The 23,862-nt window shown below is 34.1% G+C and overlaps 2 protein-coding genes across 14 annotated transcripts in view; both read right to left on the minus strand.

Annotated features, from left to right (window-relative positions):
• The window catches only part of LOC113505160 (MAP/microtubule affinity-regulating kinase 3-like), a 190,263-nt gene that overhangs the window by 72,499 nt on the left and 93,902 nt on the right, over nt 1–23,862 (minus strand). For 4 of the 13 annotated variants that reach the window (XM_026887726.1, XM_026887724.1, XM_026887729.1 and 1 more), the window contains exon 1: nt 18,874–20,589. The exons of 1 other annotated variant lie outside the window; for it this stretch is intronic. The gene's annotated coding sequence lies outside the window, so the exon portion shown is untranslated. Of the gene's footprint in view, nt 1–18,873; nt 20,590–23,862 lie in introns of those variants that run through there. 8 more of the 13 variants (XM_026887732.1, XM_026887730.1, XM_026887725.1 and 5 more) reach the window with 4 other exon arrangements.
• The window catches only part of LOC113505161, an 86,610-nt gene that overhangs the window by 6,785 nt on the left and 55,963 nt on the right, over nt 1–23,862 (minus strand). The window lies entirely within an intron of this gene.

The raw sequence follows: 23,862 nt of genomic DNA on the forward strand, positions 1-23,862 counted from the left end.
CAGAGAAACTGCAGTTCTCACTGAAGAGTAAATCGCTTGCAAACAATAAAATGATGCAAGATACACATCATTTACCTTGGTTTAAACACATCTACCATTTATCTTGACTGGTGCAATTTATTACGAACTTCATTACATAGAAATCGTTTGAGTAAAAGTTAAACGATGATGATGTCTTAATTTCCTAGTTAACTACAATGGCTGCGGTCGTCATACTATAATAGTTTCAGCTTTACCTCTATTGTCAGCTAAAAATTCCAAAACTATAATGACAGGAAATGACACACAGCGTACATCCCCTAATTAAGCGTATTTAGCCTAAATCGACGACAATATGTATGACCCGGCTACGAACTGTGGGCTAATTGGATTGTGCCGGAGACAAAATTATTCCAAGCACACAGTTTCAGTTTCATACAATTTATAATTTTGGACTGAAATGTTTTTAATTTAAATGCTAATTGCACAGAATTAAGAGAACCTGGAGCTCTACAAATGACAGAAATATTACGTAATATCTCATAACACAAATGATTAGTAAACAAGCTTAAAATGACTTGCGTTTTTGAGCACATCTATCTAAAATTTCTACGTAGCAAACTCGAATAAACCCTCAATTGCTGTATCACTGTTAGTAACACGAACATTTCCGTTTCTACGCGATTTGAAAAGAAAAAACGCAATTCATTCCATAACAGAATTATAATAGAAAGCTCAGAAAGTACCAATCACGGCTGTTTAGTGCAGATAGCCTTGTTATACACTGAATTTCGTCCATGACTTGGCGTATAAAATGATACGGTTTATGAAAATACGAATCGGACCCAACACGACGGCCATTTTCGAAATGCGTGCCGCGTAATGCATTGTATTTCCAAGTACAATTTAACGTCATCAGTGCAGAAAAAACTGTTTTATGTGCATCGGGTTTTATGTGGGCATGTTCGTCACGTAATATAAGCGTTTCCATACCAGCTTGAATGTCATATCAAACAAATTAGGGATCAATGACCTGGCTTTAGCCATTCAATTCGGTTTTGTACGGTGTGGTCAATGTATTAACAATAAGTTTGTTACAACAATAAGAGTACGATTCGTTCTGGGTTCGATTTACAAGTCAACTTAGCACAATTCCTAACAGAATTGATTTCGTAATAATAAGTATTAGAAACACTCCTTGTGCGGTCATAGTAACAATTTATTGTTAGATTAAGGGTACTTTGTCAAAGTGATAATGTTCGTTTGTAAAAAACGACAAATAAATGATGCGTGAGACGCTCGTCTTCGTAAGAAAGCTGTCAAAACCGCAGAGAAAACGATCGTATAAAGAAAAAGGTTCATTTTGAATGGAATTGTGACGTAACTTAATGTGGGACGAACGCACGGTGAAAGTTTGACGACATTGTTTTTAACTGCAAGTATTATGATCATTTGGACTACAAAAGATAATTATTTTTAAGTGCTGGCCACGTGACTGTGATAAGTTTAACTGATTATTGTTATGCAAGCCAAAAGCATTTACGTTTTGCTAACAAGTTTAAGAGAGACGACAAACCGAAAGATTATTTACAAATGAAAGGTATAAGAATCCTTCTCAAATGATCATCTAACTTTTCTTGCAGCGTATACGAGAGCGAAGTTTTGTTCGCCATTAAAATAATTTCCTCTCATTGCAGGGACGACTATAATTATTTTAATTGCCAGCACTTAAGTCATCCCGTGATTTTTTCACGGAAATTGCAATAAGCAGCTTAGGAAAATTACCGATTCTAAAAAGGGAACATTTTTCATTGAATATAAGTAAACTAAATAGATGTTTGATATGTTTTGAGAAACGAGACAAATCAGGTTGACTTTTTTAATAAAATTGTGAAAATCTTTTTCACTATTTCTGTTGTATCATCTTTTATAACTTATAAAACTAAACGGCTATCTTAAAAAATACGTTTAAAGTTCGACTAGATATCGTGGGCGTGCTAAACGCGTGGGCTAATATCCCAAGGCGACGTAATAACACTTATCGCGAAGCCCATAGAGTTCATAATTAATTGATAACATTACTTTAATTAGTATTACACGGCCAAGTCATGTAAGCAATTTTTCGTTGAGAAATATACCTTTTTTTTTGAGATGTCAACGTAGTTTAAGATAAACGATAGCCATATAAGTGCAGGTAGTTAATTGTGTCATATATTTTCGGTGAATTCTATTAGTGTGCTTAAAGGTTTTTTTGTTCGTTTCGTTTATGGATCGACAGGTTACACCTGTTTCGCGACGAATATTGTGCCTTTATATGAGTTACATTTCGCCGAACCCTAATGCTGAAAATCGCTCGAAAAATGTACTGACCCATATTGTGACTTGAAGACTCACTTGAAGTTTCTTATTTCTTTTCTAGTCTAATGCGATGTTACTTTGCCTAAGCCTTCGGTACTTTAGGAAACAGTAGGTACTTATACCGACCGGTAATGATATTTCGCCTTGAATATAGAAACTAGATTGTGGTGAAACTTGGATCGCTGGTTATATTCATAATTCCCCGTTTTGCTATTAAGTCATTTATAATACCTGTAGCGTGGTAACAGTTGACCTGAAAGCCGTTGCTGGAATCGTAATGATTTCCCCGAAAACAAAACGTCAGGCGATAGGGGAATTTATAATTCTAATAATAACTGGAACTTGCATTAAAAAGATAATAATGCCTACTCAACTTGCTAACGAGCTATCTTTTCGTCATTCTATGATCAGCTGGGAGAGAATTTCTATGGCTTTAAATGCCATCTGTGTAAAGTTCATGTATATGACCACAAATGAATAGATACTTCATAAATATAATTTGCATTTATTATGCTTTTGACCAAAGAAAAACACCTAATTATCTCTATGTTGTCTCTCTCAGGAAACGTCATACCGCCACAATTAATATATTTCGGTATGCTATAAAGTAACACACGTATTTACCTTGTATAAAATATTAAAGCATGTAGGTTTATGCTGAGAGGAAGTAATAACATGCTACACTGTGACATTTGGACAGAACCCAACACCGTATTTGGGTATACGCGACAAAAGATAAAAATGAATCACTATCCTTTTAAGGCACAGAATTTTATCAATGATACATCGTAATGTATTCAATCGCTACTTTATCACTTAATTGAAACATTAAGGATGAAATTGGATATAATTGGGTATAGAGATGATGTTCAGTGACTCTATTAGTTTGACGAAAGAGGATTTAATACGGTTGGTTGAAAATTATAATAGGTGGATTCAAAGCTTGGCCACATATTCTAAACGTAAAGCTCATTGTATAGTAGTTACAGAAATCTTGAAGAATTAAGATAGGTGTATTTGAGACTTCATTCAAGCATTTTATTCTCCTAAATATAGGCATTCGAAATCATCGAAAGTCTCTCAACGGATAAAAAGTAGCAACGAGCTATACAAGGCAATTTTATAAAAAAGCGATTTCCTGGAAACAGGCAAATGAGACTAGACTGCGCTGTAGAAAGCTAGGTATTAGCACCGGTTATTTAAACGAACGCAACAGAAAAAAATAAGATAGATCTCGACAGATGTAAAAAAAATCCCACAAAAAACTCATAAAATTATCATTTCACACACCTAAAATAATTTTAATAACATCTAATGACGTATCTTGAGTGAAAGTTTATTAAAAGCGGTTGATCTCGTACTATTAACTTATAAAGCAAGAATTTAAGAAACGAGACAGCGCAATACATTTTATGTAGCCCCGTTTCACTTTCACACAACGTAAACAATCTTGATATCTGATAGCATATCTCATGGTACAGGCATGAAACGGAAAAACAGCTATTTTAATGTATTATCATAATAATTACTGTTTTTAACAGTCAATTAAAGCTACAAAACGATAGATGAACTAAATTAGCATATAAATTTAATATATTTCGAACTAGATCAGTGTGCCTCGAAATAATCATAAACCAATTTCCGTATAATGTGGATCATTATGTTAATTTATTGAAATACATTCTTTAACTTTGTGTTTAGCGACTGTTCAGTTGGACTTGTTTGCAGGTGTATTGTAAAGAACGAACAAGAATATTAAATGTTGTTTTGTTTACTGTTAGTACTTTTTTAAAGCATGTTTAAGCACAAAAAAGACCTGTGTTTATATCGATAAGTACAATTTTAGTTAACAATTCGATACAACGAACTTTTATATTAGCAATAAAATCAACCTTGAAATCGAATCCTTTAATCATCTTCTACTGCCTCTTGTAGCATTCATTTATTTTATCCTAAAATCATCAGTACATCAAACATACTAGATAGATATACCTGTATAGCTTCTAACACGACACAGCCCCACCCTTTAAGCATTGTTAGTTTACTTACAAGCAAACACACGACTCCTACAGAGGCGCGTTGCTCAAGCAAAACTATCAATTGACTTGACAAACACCTACGGAACCGTAATGAAATGCTTTTAGATCACTCGTGGGCGGGACTGTCGTTGGTCGTACCGGTTAATTAGGCCTCCGTTATATTATAATCGAAATGGCAAACTAGAAATCGCAAGTTCTTTTATGATAGATTATAAAAGTTTCTTAAATAGCATAAAAAAGGTTGATTTAATTAAAACTGTTAAAAGTAGGCCATTTATTTTATAACAAAAGCTTACAAGCTCAGTAACAGTTTTTTAGGCGACTTCATTTCTATCTGAATCTGTCATCAAATATGTACTGATATATAAAAGGTATAGCAGCGCTCATATATTCTCTTTGCTATACACTCTAAAAAGACATTAAAACTTTCCGGCAATACTGTAAAATATCCTCAGCTCTACATACTCAAAATCTCGCAACTAAAGAATACCACTATTCTGGTGCGAATAATACAAGTATCGCTGCTCACAAAACTCTAGACACTTAATCTGAAGATGCGACTATAAATCCAACACATACAGAAACTTTGGAAAGATGAAAGGTACTAAGTTATCTTCTATCTCATTCTGTCTTGGCTATCTACTCCTCTAAAAGGGGTCTTACCGCCACGACGGAAAGTACATTATCGCACTACATGGTGCAGAACAACTCTCTTAAAAAATGTGGTGGCTAGGTCCTGTCTTCCTCTCTTTCTATCATCATCACGAAATGAGTCATGAATCAGTTGAAGATCCATACCGCAATTAAAGTTTAATTTAAAATATCGTTCTTCTATAATTAACTTTACGAGTGAATGAGCGGTCTAATTACTATTTTACTATTATTGATTACAATTCTTTACTGTTATGTCATAAAATGTAATTAGTTTAAATTCGTTTCTTATTAATTGGTTTATTATTTAGCAATACAACTAAAGACCATTTTTCTTGGTTACGAAATGTAAGCGTTGCAAATTGGGTCGGTTGTCTGAGTTTACATAATTAAGTAGGTGATTAATTAACCTATTTACATTGATAGTCCCTGTTTACTTTTTTATAGCATAATATAGTATTATTATCATCATCATCATCCGCAGCCTTTATCCTCCCACTGCTGGGCATAGGCCTCCCCTTTCCCCCGGATCCAGACTCGACCCGAGACCTTTATTATATCATCGACCCATCTTGCTCCCGCACGACCGACTATATATTATATATACTATGTATTATAGTCAAGACTAAAACGAAGCTTAGTACAATCATCTTAAATGACGTACGAATAAATATTATGTTAAGACAAACGCAGATCAAGTGAATTTAAATTTCTTTATTACGTTTTCACCTCAGACGTCCCTCACAGATGATTTTTAACGTAACTTCGCTTGACATACATATAATAAGTAGCATGTATTAAATACAAAGGACAACATATCGCTATCAAAGTATTTCGGGGCACAATTAATGTGAACCGAGGTGATACCGTTACCGCGTACCGTTAACATGAGGCGGCTTGGATGTTGGATGCTGTGCCTGACGATCTCAGGTAGGTTTATTGTGGCTTACAGCTTGTTATATGTTATTATACACGTTTTATGTTGCTGCTGGGAATATTAACAGATACTGTATGTAAATTCTCAGAAAAACTAGGTAAGGCAGGAAGTTAACCTTAATAGAATTAGGGGGTGTAAGCTAAGTACAAAGAAGGAGACAGAAACTTGTATTGAAATTATAGCAACGAATTCACCCCTTAATAACTAACTATAGTTACATTTGGGTAGAAAAATATGACCTAATTTTGAAAGCACAACGCGAATGTTTTTCTATCTAATTAAAAACATATTAAGCTAAAGGAACTAGACCTTTTTATGTACTTGTGGTCTTACCACTAGTAGTCTAAAAAAACAAAATACAACATTTATGAATCAAATAAAATGTATTTGAATCATAAATATCGCATAAAACATATAAATATGGACAGAAAACTGTGTCATTCACACAAATTTCTATTCGATTTAGAGTATCGAGTGAGCAATGATTATAAATCAAGCTCTCCAATAAATATAATATACGGTATAACAATAGAAACAATCTCGTGTACCACTATGTATGAGTCAGTGTGTTCGATGCTGCTAGACAGTAGGTCAGAGAGGCTCCATGTAACAGAGATTTAATATTGATATGAAAGACTAAAACATGTTCAAAAATTTAATTGTATACTAATTTTGTTAGTTTTTGTCTAAGTACCGTTTATCTACCATACCTTTATCTAGGAAGGCTGACTACAATATAGTTGGAAAAAAACTAGGTATATGATGATCTTAAATGCCTAGGTAGGCATCTATATATTTAAAGTTTAAGTGCTTGTATAACAGTAACAGCCAAACAGCTTGTTTCACAAACGTACAAAATAATAATTTAAACATCTATATATTTCGTACAACCAATGCCGTGGGAATGAAAATTAATTAATTTCAACATAACGGTAATTAATTGATAAATTAAATCCTTATATCGATTCGGCGATGATTGATAAATCAAATTGATTCCAAAGCATCAACCATTAGCTAGAAATAACTATTTAAAACATCGTTCAAAAACCTATTTTCATTGGCTTGAAATACAACATTTTAGACTTGAATTTAAGCAAAAGGTTACTATACTAACGATCATTTTCAAAAACCTATTTATCCATAGTTTTATCACGTATATGGTATGGAGGATTCGTGCAAAATACTGTCTTGTAGGTACAGTAGCGAAATCCATCAATAGAAATGATATTGAAGACAGTCGTAAAAGCACTAAAGTAAATCCAACACTATTCGCGTGAAACACACAGACAATAGCTCGACTTTCGCATAAGTATATCTAAACGGAAGATCGAACGGCAACAGTAGAGGACAATGCCTGCTCTTTGGTCTCTGTCAAAGTCGTAGCCTTTACGAAGAATGTTGGAGATAACGGCGACTAAACCCACGGATTCGAATGCTTTGAATGCGAAAATCTATTGACGGTATTGGGAGGCTTACATATTGAACTATGTTTTGACGGCTTTTTAAAAATAAGGGATGAATAGTGAATTATTCTTTTTAATCTAATAGTAGCGTGGGAATAGTGTGCTTGTATTGTAAGAAATATAACTTTTTTTACACATTCCAAATGATAAAGAACAATGAAATTATGTATTCTGTAAGTAGGATATATCATTACATAAACATGTATCAAATGTCATTTAATTCGTTAAATGGGGACATGTTTTATTAACAACTTTAAAACAAATACAAGTTGTCTTTACGAACAGACAAACTTGACTCTAAAATGATATAGGAAAGTGGGTTTAACGTGTTATGACAATCATATTACGACGTGATAGCAAATATTTGTGTTAACAATATTTACATAGTCTGTCAGTTGGATATGTTTATTATGTGGTAAAATTTCGTCACTTCTGACTATTAAGCAATAATAAAATAAAATCATTAGTGTCTATTACGTAATAAAGTGCCTTACTTGCATTTTCAACCTACGTATACTTACATTATTAGGATTGTAAACTATCATGTATAAAATGTATGACATTCTCAATGGTAAAGACAGCGTGAAATCTAACAGCGGCTTTTAGTCAGCGTCATGCTTGAATACTTCTTCTAGACCTCTACGCACTAATAACAAGGGCTCATTAAAGATTTTAAAACCTCGACCTCGACATAGTATTTTAATAGGCAAGCCCTTTTATACCTTTAATAAAAATATGTACATTGTCAGTTTATGGAGGTTTCTTGGACCTATTCCCTGAATCCTTAAAAGCAACACACCCAACAACTCGTCGTTTTTGCGTCCTCGAATAAAAAAATAACAATAACGTACAACAAACATTTCTAAATGTTATCATATGTTCCGTGTGCACAAACGAATGCGTGGAAAGCCGGTGCGTTTTATCAGCACTAGCGGTACACAGATAACAATTGCAGAATTTCCTTGTAGATAATTCGCGAGTGACACTATTTCTTATGTCAACACAGATAATGTGCTTGACTCAGGATAAACATGGTTGGGCGTGTTCATATCCTATATACGCCAACTTTCTAGTTGCGTTATGTATTAAATTTTAAGTTTCAGGTCGACAATTTATGTGAAAACAATATTAACTACGACTAAGGACACATTTGAACATGTGGTGTGGTTTAAATACATAAGTCTAGACTAATCATAAAGTTTACGTTATTAATACCAAAACGATTAATGAAATGAGAAAGATCGTTTAGTATTTAACTCTACTGGTGCCGACTAAATATTGATTGCAGCTATACATGGTAAATCTATAGAATTTAATCGTTTTGAAACGTCCGTCAGCAGACAACAATTCTCAAGTGACACATCAAAATAATATGGCTAATTACCTACATAAAATGACTAAACTTGTATAGTGTACACGATAAAATAAATAACGCCACAATATCATATTTTGTTTTATATCTCAATGAGCTCACATAATTATAAGAAATCAATTTGCTAGCTATCGTTATCAGGCGAGTGTTATCACACGAGATAACGTACCAATGTACACTCTGTACTTGTTTGTCTAATAACTGAAACTATATATACTGTCAGCTATATATAAATCTAGACAAATAGACCTTGGCTGGTGCTAGAGGCCTGGGAGATAGGTGCGTGAAAAAACACTTGATACATGATTTAAAGGCATTTAATTTCTAAATTATTTTATTTTAGGTAAAAATCATTTATCCAAGTATCAAATATTTTGTCTTTAGGAAAAGCCAATAACACTAAGGAAACGCGGACTATCATTCTCGAGAGACGATTAACCTTATCATACGACATAAACTTATAACCTAGCTTGTGTTCATCATTTTTTATTTATTTACGTTTTTAAAAAAACCTCAATAATAGGTTTGCCTAAGCTTCTATGAAGTTGTAACACAACCCTCGGTCTTCTTCCTCGTCAAGTCTGGACCAGCAAACATGCCATGATAACAGCAAGGAGACTATCAATCATTATCTAAAAACGCTAAGCATCCTGGTAAAATTTAAAGTTACGTAAATCACGCGACATTAATGAATCTAGTTACAAGCGTTTGTAATCTTATCAAATTTAATCATCAAAAATAGTCACGATTTATGAGAACGATTATGTTACCATATGGTAAATAAGATTCAGGTGCTAATTATTACATTACCAAAGTACGTTATCGTGAATAAGATCTAACACGTTTTAGGTAAATGCCAAGTTTTGTTGCTAACAATACATTTTTTATTAGCTCTGCCTAAATATAACTTTAGATAAATCGTGACAAAAATGTTGTTTTTAGTATTTCTCTATTTTAAGCCGAATCGTTACGAATTTATGATGTTGAATATCGATTCGAATATAAATATTTAGAATCGGAAAACACTACATCATGTTAATGTTGAATCTCCTAAAATTGCTTGTGTCTTAAATAAATGAATTATGATAGGCATGTAATTCCAAAATGGGTCCATAGATGGTGCTGAGTGGGCGTGTCCTAATTAAAATACCTCGACAATCTATTTTATTTGACAGTTACGATAATAACACTTAACTGAGTGTAGAATGTAATAATTTATTACTAAACATTAAAAGTATGATGTTTTAGGCCGGGAGCTCGTGTCGCTTATTAATTATAATGAATTATTATTGCCATTATAAACACATTAGGTCTAAAAACAATAATTTGGCACGCGTATCATTTGTTATGAGGACTAAATTAGAACTGAATACCAAATTTGTTTGACATACATAATTATAAATCATTTTGTTATTACGTTATATCTTTATTATAATCAACAAACACGTTTTGTGTTTTAAACGTGACTTTATTATCTCTGTTTAAGTTTATTAAATTGGCAAGATAAAGATTATTAATACCTTTTAAATGTCCAAACATATACTTTCATCCGGAGGAATAACAATATGCGGATCGTAGGTAACAACGTCACCGAGCTTATTGTGTTTTTGGAGAATATAAACTCTTTACTAAACATAAACCTGGGCTATGATGATACAATTAATATGACTACCGCCTAGGTGAATCAATCACGTAAGTAGGTACCACGGAATAAAAAAAATTGTTCATTAATTCCTGTTACATTGCCAGAGGTCGTAACTACACGAAGTACTTCGAAACAATAAACAATACAACTAATACGTATAAATCTACGATCAATTGTGTCGATCAAGGTTGCCAGGCACCTGCAGTGGTGACCTAGCCTGCACTTGTTACATCTGATACGCTTGATAATGGATGTTACGCAAAGAATACGCAAATAATAATGTAAATAGATTGCATTTTCAAGACATGAAAACTTATTTTTTTGAAAACGTAAAGTAAACACCAAATGCACAATTTGCTTTACAGAGAATGTACCTTATATAGATATATCTGAGTATTCAGAGCCATTTATTACTCTGTATTTGGTTACTAAAACGGTGAAATATCTTGAGTAAAAAAGTAGCCGAATATGACAGTACAAGGAAGTTCAAAATGTTTGCCTTTGGTCATCTAAATATCATCTTGCTCATAAACTGACATTAGCTGTACATTTACATGTCAATAAACAGACATAAACACTTTTATATATTTTTATTTGCTGAATAAATAGGGCTTTTATTATTTTGCTATTTTATTTGTTCGATATCTTTACAATACCATTCATGGACGTGTGAATAAATAACTTCAAAAAGTTTTGATGCCAAGTAAAGTTTATGCTTGAGTACAAAAGGTTATTTACTATACGCTGTAACTATCTTTTCTTCAAATTTTATCATCTCATATCATATGCAATCTCTGATATCTGTCAATTTAAAAGTTTGCTTCTAGTGATGCTGCGATAAGAGTTAGAGATTATTCATGGGAGACCAGAGAGATTTTAAAAACAAACAATTTTTAAACTAAGCATTTTAAAAACACAAATTAAGACACTGGTCATAATCTTCTTTGGAATGCTTTTGAAAAGTCACTATTAATGGGGAATATGCACGTGACTTAAATATGGACAAAATATTTTTTTTTGTAATATTTATTGCTACTGAAAACACACTATACAATTATTTTTAGAATTTATTTTAATTTAATAATGAATTTTAATCATCAAAAAGTGGCTGTTTTGAAATTACCGCGCAAATTTTCGAAACGCAACACTATTGGTGGAACAAAACGTGACGTCAGTTTTACACGAGACGTCTGCTGTCAACAAGCTATTTGTATGGTTTCTTTTTGGAGGAATAATTGTTATTGTATTGTGTCGCTGTTTTTTTATCTTAAGTTAATAGTTTTATGTGTTCAAAATATTAATTAATTGTGAAGAAGGACTTAGAGAATGACTGAAACCGGTTTCGTAAAAGCGCAGTCGGATAATCTTCCGAAAATCGACGTGTTTATGATGGCCACGTATTTCGCTTCAAATCCAGATGTTTTTATTCATGAATAATACTTATACATACATAAAGATAAATTTAGAATATCGAATAAGAATTTTTAATAATATCTTTACAACTTTTTGTAAACTAGGTTATGTTTTGTAGAGGTTTGTAAACAAAACAAGTAGGTAGGTAAAAGAAAGAATGATTTGTATATGACATGTATTTTACTTTTTTGATATCCTTACTTACATTGAAATGATCTTCACAACAGTATAAACAGCTCAAACACGATACATTGTCTCTTCTCATCGCCTTGCACCACTTTTTCCTTAGATTTTCACCTTTCGGCATAAGGAAATACACTTTGTCAGGTGCAGTGTTGATGTTATTTGGACACATAGGAACGACACAATATTTATAATATGGTTTTTTGTGCTTTTCCATGGTAATTAAGTCGATATTCACTCACTTTATTTATTTTTTGGTAATTTTGTAAACCAATCACTTTGCTGTTGACATCGAACTCGTGTAATGGTGACGTCACGAGCAAGCGCGCCAAAATGGCCGCGTTTAAATTGATCGCGATTTTAATATTTAATTTTTTGCATAATAGTTTATATTTTGGACGTGATATTTGTATGTTTGGTAATGTAATAACTAGTAGAAACATATAAAAAATAAAAAAAAAATCATGCATATTCCCCATTAGTCACGTTATTTTGTGGATATTGCATTTCTTACGAAAATTCTTACGTAATGATGAACAAAATGGGAACTAATGGACGATGAACAAGACATTCAATTCAGGCAACTTCTATCATAAATAACTGAGAACAGAGCAGCAACTCTATTTCATACTTTTATTCACAAACAAAGAACACATCATCTACAATAACTCATATCTTATATTTTTCATGATTTCCACAATTACAGGTAATTTCGCAGCGTCACGGCACACAATCGCAGTCGCCTTGGCCGGTTTAACACGAATCTGATGCATTACACTGACGAGATACATTTCGTAAACGTAATTTACATTTACCGTATACGTAAACTTTTGAAAGTGTACGAAATTGCTGATCTTATTAATATCTTTAAAGTATTAAACCTCATTATTTTTATATTATACATACTAAACCTCATTTATATAACAGTGATGCTACTTCCTGATCTATGAGCGTTGAATTTCGTTAAGTAATATTTCCTTGCCAAAATGTAGAAGCAGACTTTTGGTCGCCAATGCTTTTGTTTTCCGACACCTGACAGACATTTTTTGTAAGAAAACTACGTGTACTTCAAAGTAACATTATTAAGAAAACAGCAAAACTTTTTATAGTGTTAAACATCCCTCTTGCGTTTCATTACAATTGACGTTAAGAAGCAACGTTAATTCGCCTTAAACCCTTTCCTTACTCAACAAATACTTACGTATCACAACTTATTACACGAGAATTGTGTACATAACCCATAAAATAAAGTACAAAAACAATAGTCATATGCTAATGTGTATTTGAAGACAAACTGGCACAAGAGCGACCGGTTATTATACGTCTGTTTAATTAATATCGTATGGAAGCGCGTCGCATACTAATGTGATCACGCTGCTCGGTTTTTGCGAACTGATGTATGACGTAACTAATTAGACTTGTAGTTGTTGTCCATTAATTGAGGTCTGTAGAACGGTTGCTATGGTTACCAGATTTAATTGAAGAATAAAACGATCTTGTTATTTATATCAACTATGTAAGGTATGTACTTCAGGAACCACCTCATTAAGTAAAATTGTTACAGTTTTGAAGGCGCTCTACATGACTTAGAACAACGTAAGGGGCTGTGTACTTGTGTAATCGTTCTACTAAAAGGCCATTTTGGGCATCAAACTCGTCATTGGAGAGCACTCTGTCTTCTGTGCTCTATCGATAGACACTTCGATATTTCTAGTTATTCCAGTACGTTCTCATTAATCCATTACATTTCCTCGTAGACACACAAGTTCTAGCTAATGATCACCAAGACCACCTTGACGTGGATCATCGCGAGATGACAGCGTGAACCAAAACACGATAGTTGACACGTGCACTGATAAAAGGTCAATCCTCTTAATAGCTCAGTTAACGAACCGAATTATTATGATAAAGATAAGAGGATAAAGAGAGAGTTTTTGCGACTTAAACTTGAAACTAATAATCATATTTAATAAGGATTTGTTACATACGACTTATTGGCATCGGAGTCATGTAATTAGGTGCTTAGTAATTAGAAAGAAATAGCGATTCATTCATTTCCGCATGAGCTGGTTCGAAGTGGCCCAGGATAGAGATTGTGGAAAGAGTTCAGGGAAACCTTGGTCCGGCAGTGAGACAGACTCAACTTTCAACAAAATTAAGGCCATCATTGTTTAATTTTGGCCTATGTTAAGATACTTTATGTCATGGCTAATCACAGATGATTTCGCTTTTCGATCTACGGATGGTTCCATTATGGAGGGCCTTTGTCCCGCAGTACCTAACCACTTATGGCTGATGATAATAATAAGATTTAGGTCTAAAGTTAAAAGGCAACTCTTGTGAAGAAATGGCATTTTGTGTGTTATAAGTGACCGTTTAAAGATGAAGTAATTAAATTAATTGCTGGTCTATTTGTCAAATAGCTTGGTTATCGGTGCTAAGGTCGCGGCGACCCGGCGTAGAGGTCGAATACTTGTCAATATCCAGTCTCTTTATTTATTTTTAGTACATTAAAATGTTTATATAAGTTTCGGTAAATGTGTTTGTGGTTTACAATACCGGATTTCGACTTGCGAGTACAAATACAATTCTGACACTTGAGAATTTAATATCTTTAGTATGTTTTAATAGCATTTTCATGACCGCTTGCCTACATTTTAGTACAAATCTAATTTACCTTAATATAATTTGTTAGAGAAATAATTCAAACGAAGGCAACTCAACAGAGTTATACACGGTCAACGGGCAAAAAACAGTCAATGACACAACTGCATTGCACCATTTTACTTTAAATGTAGCACGGGAAACAATTTGTCTCGATATTGCAACTTATTAATCAAGAAATAAAGGCTATTTTTAAAAGGCGGGATATGAAATTGCAGCTACGGACATCATAATACGATTTAGACGAGACTGTATGTGCAGTTAAGTCTATTAAATACAATCGCGAGAAATATTGCAATATCAACAATAATTTGAAATAGGACAATAGACAAAATAAATGTCAATAAACCTTAGTTTGAATCGAGATATCACCGCCTCATCTGATTACCATTACCGACTTCCTATTGAGAACGATATTGACCGGGCGATCCGGAGAATGCACGGGAAAACTGTTGAATATAACTTTTCACCATCAAGTACACCTGTATCTACATAATAATAGGTACCTTTATTACATTGTAAACAACGTTTTAGCCAGCTAGCCCTCGGTCGGCCTCGCCCTTAACGAGTCCAGTCGACTAAGCACTAACAAATTCGTTAGACGGACCGCACCGGATTATAACTCGGCTAATTAACTTACTATCGATTAAACCTAAGACCTAATGAAGGCTTGTTTTTGACTACCTTGGATTTCAGGATATTTATATAATTAATAAAGGAATTTGAGTTGGTAGATATCGCTTATTGTCTATTTTATATACGAAGCGCCAAGAATGACTTCTTTTGAGTAAAAGTGTACGTACTTTGTTATAATAAAATTCCACAACTTTCAAACAACGCCATCTATTTTCAAACTAAGCAAAGCTTTTAATCACTAGACCAACGAGCAGTATCAAACAAACTGAGCTGGCTTACGGAAATTCTGCAATCATCATGACATCTAAACACTTAATTTTACAAGACATATTAAACACGGGATCAGTTAGTCTGTACCATAAAAGTTTGAACACAGACTTAGTATAACATATCTATTGAATACAGATACATACGTGAAACGAGTCGTGTCACGTTTGCGTTATCTAGTATCGGAACAATAGAGTCGATGGCAACTAGCCGGAATAACAGCAGCTGTTACACGTGATAACTGGCAGCGATCGAGACAGTAACGTATTGTGATCGAGAATCGATTAGAAACACGTTATAGTTCATTAAAGTTTGTCTAATTACCTCTCTATGATAAACCTTTGTGGATTTATAGTATTAACATTATAGGTTCCGCTAATGTTGGATAGATTAGAACTAAATGTATATATAAATATGAGAGAGCAATCTAGAAGAAAAAAGAGGTGAGCAGAAACAACTTACAAATATATCACAAGTGTAATTATTGACATCGAAAGCTGTTAATAGGCCTTGTTATTGCTTGAGACATACAGCCTTGTGAAATATGTCTGAAGCGACTCTTTCCATATACCATCGAAGATTACGATAACTCATGTCAACTTAAACACAATTTAGTCCATTCAAAATAGCTTCAAGTTCCTCTACAATCAACATTACTACAAAACAAGGGCACGAAAACTATCTATAAATACATTCTTGAAGAAAAAGAATGACATCATATTCTCCAAACATTTCCATGCTATTATTATAAGTTGAGTTATCATTCTAATCTGATAACGGGCTCTTTAACTGAAAGATAAGAGCCGGTATTTTCACACCAATGGCGTTGCTTCATGCGAATCGTTCGGCGGCGGCTGATAAAGCTTTATATCCGTGAAGACACACGTTTCTTTAAAAACTATACGCGAAGCAATGCTTTGCTCTGTATCCCGTTCTACAAATCATGTTGATACGAGTGTCATCATCATCATCATCAGGCTATATTTGTCCAGTGCTGGACATGGCCACCCGAAATGCACACCATGGAATGAAAGCAGTCGCTAAGAAACTGAAATAATTAAGAGTCGTAGACTTGCATCGCTTGAATAAAGGTCTAAGTGTTTTTGAACACAGTAGTTAAAACATTAACAACACACAATCCAAGTCGCATCTGTATTCGTCTGGTCTGTGAGAACTCATTTTAAGTTTAAGTCTAGACTATAAAGTGTGAGGATAAACTGTAGAGATACCGGAAAGATTTAGTTGTCTACCTAGAAACAACTATTACTTTAATGGTCACAGGTATCTCACAACAAAAACATCTACACCAGGTTAGACAACGGTACAACTTAGCTTTGCAGTTTGTATGATATTAAATGGTTTGTCCTATCTTGAAAGCTATCTAAAGAGTATTTACTATTGCAGGTGTCTACAAAATATCGAAAGTTGTTGTAAACTGATTGTTTTCGAGTTTATTTTCAGTATTGTTTTCAATGGGAATTAAACATTACTTGATTTTATAAAGACATAGGATTTAAATACTTAAGATTCACTAGGTCTAATCAAAAGCATAAACAAGAATAGTTATCTATTAATAAACGTAGATTGCATAAATAACATCAATTAACATGATCTTTACATAAAATACATGAATGTAATAAAATCAATGTAAAACATTGTACAGATGGAATGCACATTCATTTGCTCATTCTAGTTTTGTTATTACAGTGTAGTAATACAAATGATTACTGTGCATTAAGGTATAACAAGTTAAAATTATACTTGAAACAATATACAGAGAATGAAATAATGTAGAGCAGCCGAGCAGATAAGTAAATCCGTTCTAGACCTTGACAGTATAAAAGTTGAAATTTTGGATCAGAGGCGGTAGCGGGCTAGTTAAATAAATGGCAATAAAGAACAGTTTTATATCGTTACAAGGAAAACATGCATTTACTGACAACTTATGTGCAATACATACGACAGATTCCAAACTCTACTCAAATTGATGTAGTGACAGAAAGAAGATATTAATATGATTAAAAGGCGTTTTTAAAGGCTCATTTCAAGTGCTGGATAACCAGACCACGTAAAAGTAAAATAAAATATAAATATGCAGCAACAAAAGTTCGTACAAAACATTCACTTGCGTTCGAAACCCATTTACCCCAAAAATGAACGGACCGTGACGATTAGCCTTCAAATTCACAAAAGCGGACATTGAACCGAGTCATTAAAAGTCAAAAAAAGAAACTTCAAAAATCACTTTTCATATCATTAGGCGGTAGTTACACTATAGAAGTAGGTCGTTGTAATTTCACAAATGTGTTCAGCGTGACTATCGAGTTCGCACCGGGAAGCGAGGACGGTCAGAATGCAAGTTTCAGAACAAATAGTGTTCTAGTTAGGTTTCCTCGTTTCCCCGATTGGTTTGTTACTAATTAGTTTGCATGTGAACAGATTAGAACGTCACGGATGCTTTTCATTGTACTCTTCCGCTTATACTTGAGGTCATGTAATTAGTAATGGTGAAATATGAAACCGGTATGGAGTTACCGGGTACCACTAGTGGAACAATGTCCGTGGTTTTCAATTGAGAGCACCTTGCTAGGCCGGAAGGTTTCATACGCAAAAAACAATTTGGGTACTTGGCTATCGTATAGACGGAAATGTTTGTTCCATTAAAAGATTGTTGGGAGTCTGTTCTATCGCAGTTGACACAATTATGGTAATCCATAGTACTTCTAGTCCCTAACTTGCACCGCACACCAAAGCCAATTGTATTCTGTTGCAACTCCGGATATCAAGGTCCAATTGCCGCCGTTTCACTCGGCCGAAACAAAAACCCGCTCCACCGCCACCAGAGCGTCTATCAAGCGTGAAAATAATGAGAGAAAGAACCTATCGTCTTTTTCGCACAAATGAAAGTTTATTAATTTTGACGATGGATGAATCTAGGACAATGTCTCGCATCTCCTAACCTTTCACGACTGAGCTATTGTAGAAACAATAGATATGACAGTCGTCTGTAATTCTACGTATCAACCTAATCAGCCTTTGATATTACTGATAAAATTATAATCGCACCAAAGTGACTCAACACGACAGACATGGCCAAAACTAGTTTTAATGATGAAAAAGAAAACACGAAATAAAACACCAGAAAAAAGACTAGCAACATGACAACCTGTTTGGGGACGAAATTAAAAGAGAAACGACCAATAGCGAGATTAAGTCTAGACTTAATGTATGACAACTTTTTTCAATGTCCGATCAAGGTAAGTGACCTTTTCACGGCGTTAAATCTTAGCAAAGCCACTATAACACAAGCACTGTAGATCCACGAGTTATTAACCGAATCACCGAAGCGCGACGCAACGGTATCGGCTTGATCCGTGCACAGATAAAAACTCCACCTTATATCACATTAGCCAAACTGAAGTAATAATCAGTTTGAAACAATTAATCACTATCACAAACACATTTCACGTTAACTTGTCACATCACTGAGATTTTAATTGTTTGTAAAACGATAGGGGGCGATACGTCCGCTCCGCGCGGTGGCTGGGAGGAGACTGAGGTGGCAGCGCTGCGCCTGCGCCGCTCCGCTTGGTTATCAGCATTCGGTGGGGCAAAGGGGGTGCCAGAAAGAAAACTCCGCACGTGATACAGAAGATAACAACTATGAAATTGTTGTATTTGACGAATTTTGATTAATGTCTAAAATTAATTTGTTAATTTATTTTATGTTTAAGATGTCCCAAGTGACATATTTTGACTTTGTAGAGCCTTTAGAATGAAATCCTTTAATAATTTAAACATTCATCAGCGTTTCATAAGGTTTTGTGAGGCACTAACAAAATTCGGCAAAGGCAGTTTTATTTTTTATTGGAACGGCAGATGGTGTCTGAACAGGCTCGGAACCGGCTTTTTGGGAATAGTTTCCGTTGTTTTTTAGCTTCTTTAACACAATGTATTTGGTCAAGTTATGGGCTCATCAAGGCTAAGTATATTCGCTCTTGTAAAAATGTCTAAATGTCTTGATGTTACTCTTTTTTTGGTGTTAACAGTAGAACTGGGCTTAATTGAGACAGAATATTGGACAAAATACCGGACAACTCCGAGCGAGGTATATAATTTAACGAATAAGTTTTATTGTATTTGTAGAATACAGTAAAGGAAAATTGGGGGTTGATTTCAATACCAATCAATCATCCAATCGGTTTGTCATCCCGATAGCTGTTAGGCAATCACACGAAATTATTAACTAACGAAATACCAACATTATATTTAATATATATGAAACTGTCGGTTAAACACACAGACTGTATAGACATGGAGAGGGCTTGCCTCGTGTCCGAGAAACATATTTATGACTCATTTGACATTCAAACAAATCACGTTTCCACAAGACGAGCGTTTTACGAACACCAACTTTAACGTAGATACGGTCTAATCTTTTGTGGTTACCTTATTTATGATTATAATATAAATATGCAGTCGAGCATTAGTGACGGACGTGCATCGATTGGTGCGACTTCTTTTTAATTAAATTGTTGCGTTCATATTTTATTTCTGAAATGGTTGTTGAGCTCCTGTGTTGTTTTGATGTTTGAACACATATGGATACATGTCCAAAGAGGTAGTTTTCGATTACATAAAATGATTTTACATATAATGACTCTACGTTGAGTTTGCAATACGCCATGTTTGCTTCCTAACGATTATGACTTCCAAAAACCACGACATTCCTTTTATATAAAAGCAAATATTTGTGTCCAAAACATTGGTTAGAACATGCGCACTGCACACGATGATTCACCGGCTGCGAGCTGCGCTAGCGCATGTGTTCATTTGCATTTTAAGCGCCAACCGAACACGTACAAAATTAAATAGTTTTGAGCTACGAGGTGCTTAGTTACAACAAACAATGAACAATTTGTATACAGTCATTTGGAAACAGAATAAAATATATTACTAGACATAAAATCTATAAAACGAATAGGTTTTTGTTTACAATAAATAATAGCACCTGTTTTATATATTTATCTAAAATTAATAACGTTGGATAGAAACAGAAGCTCATTATTTGGAGACTGTGGTATCTCATTTTTTATAATCATTCCACGATTAATATAGTTCAGCACTGGAGTAAAGCATCTCCCAATGTAAACGAAACCTACCTAGAACGTGGATCAATACTGACTCCAATCAGATCTACCATACGTTTTCACACCAAACAGTAGTAGTTATAACTCTTGGAACAAGCCATCTTCCATCATACTGCATTTAACAAGACATTAGTACCGACAGGTTGTTCACAGTCCGTTGCTGGTGACTCACGGCCGCCAGAGCGTATAATCGTTCTAAACACGCTCCAGTGATGTCGGAGAAATCTGAACTACCACTAACTCTAAAACTAACGTTACTGCTGTTGTGGAAGAGAGATGCCGCTCTATAATGTGTAGAGCGACGTCCCGTTTCCTCAATTGCAATATTATTTGAAGACTTGATGGTTTGGCCTCAGAAGCTAGTAAAGCAACATCTCCTGTACAAACTGCGAGTGTAAATAAACAGAGGAAATTAAAAACGTTATTACTTATTGCTTTTATGAGAATCGCTTAATTTCCTGTGGTGTCAGATTCTTACGATTTTTCATAATTTAGTCAGTTTATGGTTACTGTTTTATTTTTTCTAAATATAGCTGTCATTTTCATCTTAAGTATTAAATGTTCATGTGCAGTTTGATAAACATAATAATCATTTTATTTGTTATTTTAGTCTCTACCTAGCAGAGGTATAGTGCAGGCTAAAACTAGATATAATATAGTACTACTAAAATTGTTGTGACACATGACAAACTAACAATACTGACTAACAACCAACTGTCAAATCTTGGAGGAATACTTTCAATACCACATCAGTTATTACATCCTTCAAACCCAACCGACTAAATAACAGACTACTTTCATCACATCAAATTCGCGCACACATTTCTAGATTTCTAGTAGTAAACTAAACAGAATCACAATCCACTTACCTAGATTGTCGGTCTGAGTCATACAGTCATAGCTACTAGAGCGTGCGACCATTAGCAATGGGCAGTCGCGGCCCGAAGCCCGACTGCTGTTACAATACAGCGAGAGTAAAAACTGATTGAAGTGCCGGCAAAACGACTCGTACAATGTGCTTCGCTAATTATAGGCTAGGGGTAGAGTTATAAGAATGCAAATTATAGGTGTGATGAAAATCGAGATGGTTAAAAAATAATGCTCGTTTTGGCAATTGCGGTTTCAAGATTGCTGTCGAAATTAAGCTCAACTGGATTATTTCTTAAACCATGTACAAACCGGATATAATGTACACAATGTCATCCTATTTAGATCGTATATACCGTACCAATATTTTTTGACCAGGTCAGTTTTCAGCAAGTAAACTCGTAACATATGAGTCAAAACATGGTCTTTCGAAGAATACCTATGTATATTAAACAAAGCTGGACTTGTTTATATCGCAGTAACATCAACCGAACCGTTAAGAAGGAATAGGCTGGCCTATTGCGTTTGCCACGGAAGTCAGACAAACGATCGACGAACATCAAGTGAACGCTGTCTTTAATTGGAAAACGGTCCATTTCCGTGACTCCTGACGTCTTTATGCGAAGACTTGTGGATAAAATATTCATTTTCGAGTACAGTCATTGACGAGGGAGACTGAGAAGATGATGCTAGATGGTATCCTTGTACGGACTCCAAATTAAGGTACCTTTTACACTATAGTATCTATCGACTGTTAGATATTGGACTTTTCTGTAGCTTTCTTTCAATATTTATATTCTAATTGTATCGCACAAACAAGAAATACATGCTTGCAAATGGACAAGCACACTTGCTTATATTTGCTATGGTCCTTTTTGCTCTGAAATGTATGTATCCCACTTAGCAAAAATACCCTTATCAATTGATTGACAAATTAAAACATGTTTACTAATTGAAATGATAAATGGGACATTAATTAACTAGGAATCGACGTCTTTACAAATAAAACGTTTGACGATTCAAACGACTTCATTAAAAGTTGAAACTCCTATTAGAGTGCGTCATACAAAACTTAAAAGGCGAGTTATCAAATAAGAAATCGCAATTAATTAGTAGCTAAATAAAGCAGTTGACCTCATTAAGCAAGTTCGTCTTGGTCTGCGAAAATGTTTACGTTAGTCATCAAAAATTAAATACATTAAAAAATTTCTCACTTAAAATCTGGCCACGAAAGATTCATTTTTAGATTATTTTTCTCAATAAAAAACGAGAAGTAAAACACTTATTAATTTACTACCAACATTATCAAACAGCTGTATGCTAAGTTGAAGTCACAATAATAAAATATTCTTTCACTTAACGACATACTTTTATGAATCAATTACATTAATTAAAATTACATGAAGGTCACATTACGACTGGCCGACTTAAACTATCTAGTTCCTTCAAATACAAATCGACTTAAAATGAACTTTAAGTCATTATAAATAAGGACTATTAAGTGCAGGTCAATAGCCTTTGTACCGTGGGCTGTTGAAATAGGCTTGTTTCAAAAACTAGACAAACGAGTACACCTACGGGTACTTAATATCCATATTTGTTGAAACAAGCGATTTGTGGTACAATTGAAATAGTTATTACATGTACTTATAGTTTTTAGGAAGTATTAAGGCTGGTTAATGATATTACTGCCTTGCTGTCTTCCGGTGTGGTATTGGTGTTGTGTTTACTTAGCGGTGTGAGGAGAACATATATATCTATCAGTTTTTTTTTTTTATTATTAAATACGAGTATAAATTTTCTTTCGGAACGATGTACAGATTTGCGTCTCAATTCGAGTTCAAAGAATTATGTACTTTCTTGATTCTTGACAAAAGGTGATGGAAATCATCGTGTGGAAACCTATTCTATATATTGGAATCTCAAATCAACAATGCCCCATATGCATACCAATTTTATCACATGATTTCTCTTTTTATTTCCATATTCTCAACAACCCTTCAATAATCAAGGCTGTTTATTTATAAACTTTTCATCATTACGTATATAGACATTGACATATATTATTCGCAGTGTCAATATAAAAAGTTTTGTTGCTATCATCGGGTCAGTACTGGTTATTGTGAATTACAAGACCGAGGTCGTCGACCAATCAACTGCCTATATTACGTCATCGTGTTATTATCTTTAATTGTAAACTTGAATACTTCAAGTATGAGAATAGTGAGACAATGTTTT

The sequence above is a fragment of the Trichoplusia ni genome, chromosome 24, assembly GCF_003590095.1.
Source record: "Trichoplusia ni isolate ovarian cell line Hi5 chromosome 24, tn1, whole genome shotgun sequence".
In the NCBI taxonomy this organism is placed as follows: Eukaryota; Metazoa; Arthropoda; class Insecta; order Lepidoptera; family Noctuidae; genus Trichoplusia; species Trichoplusia ni.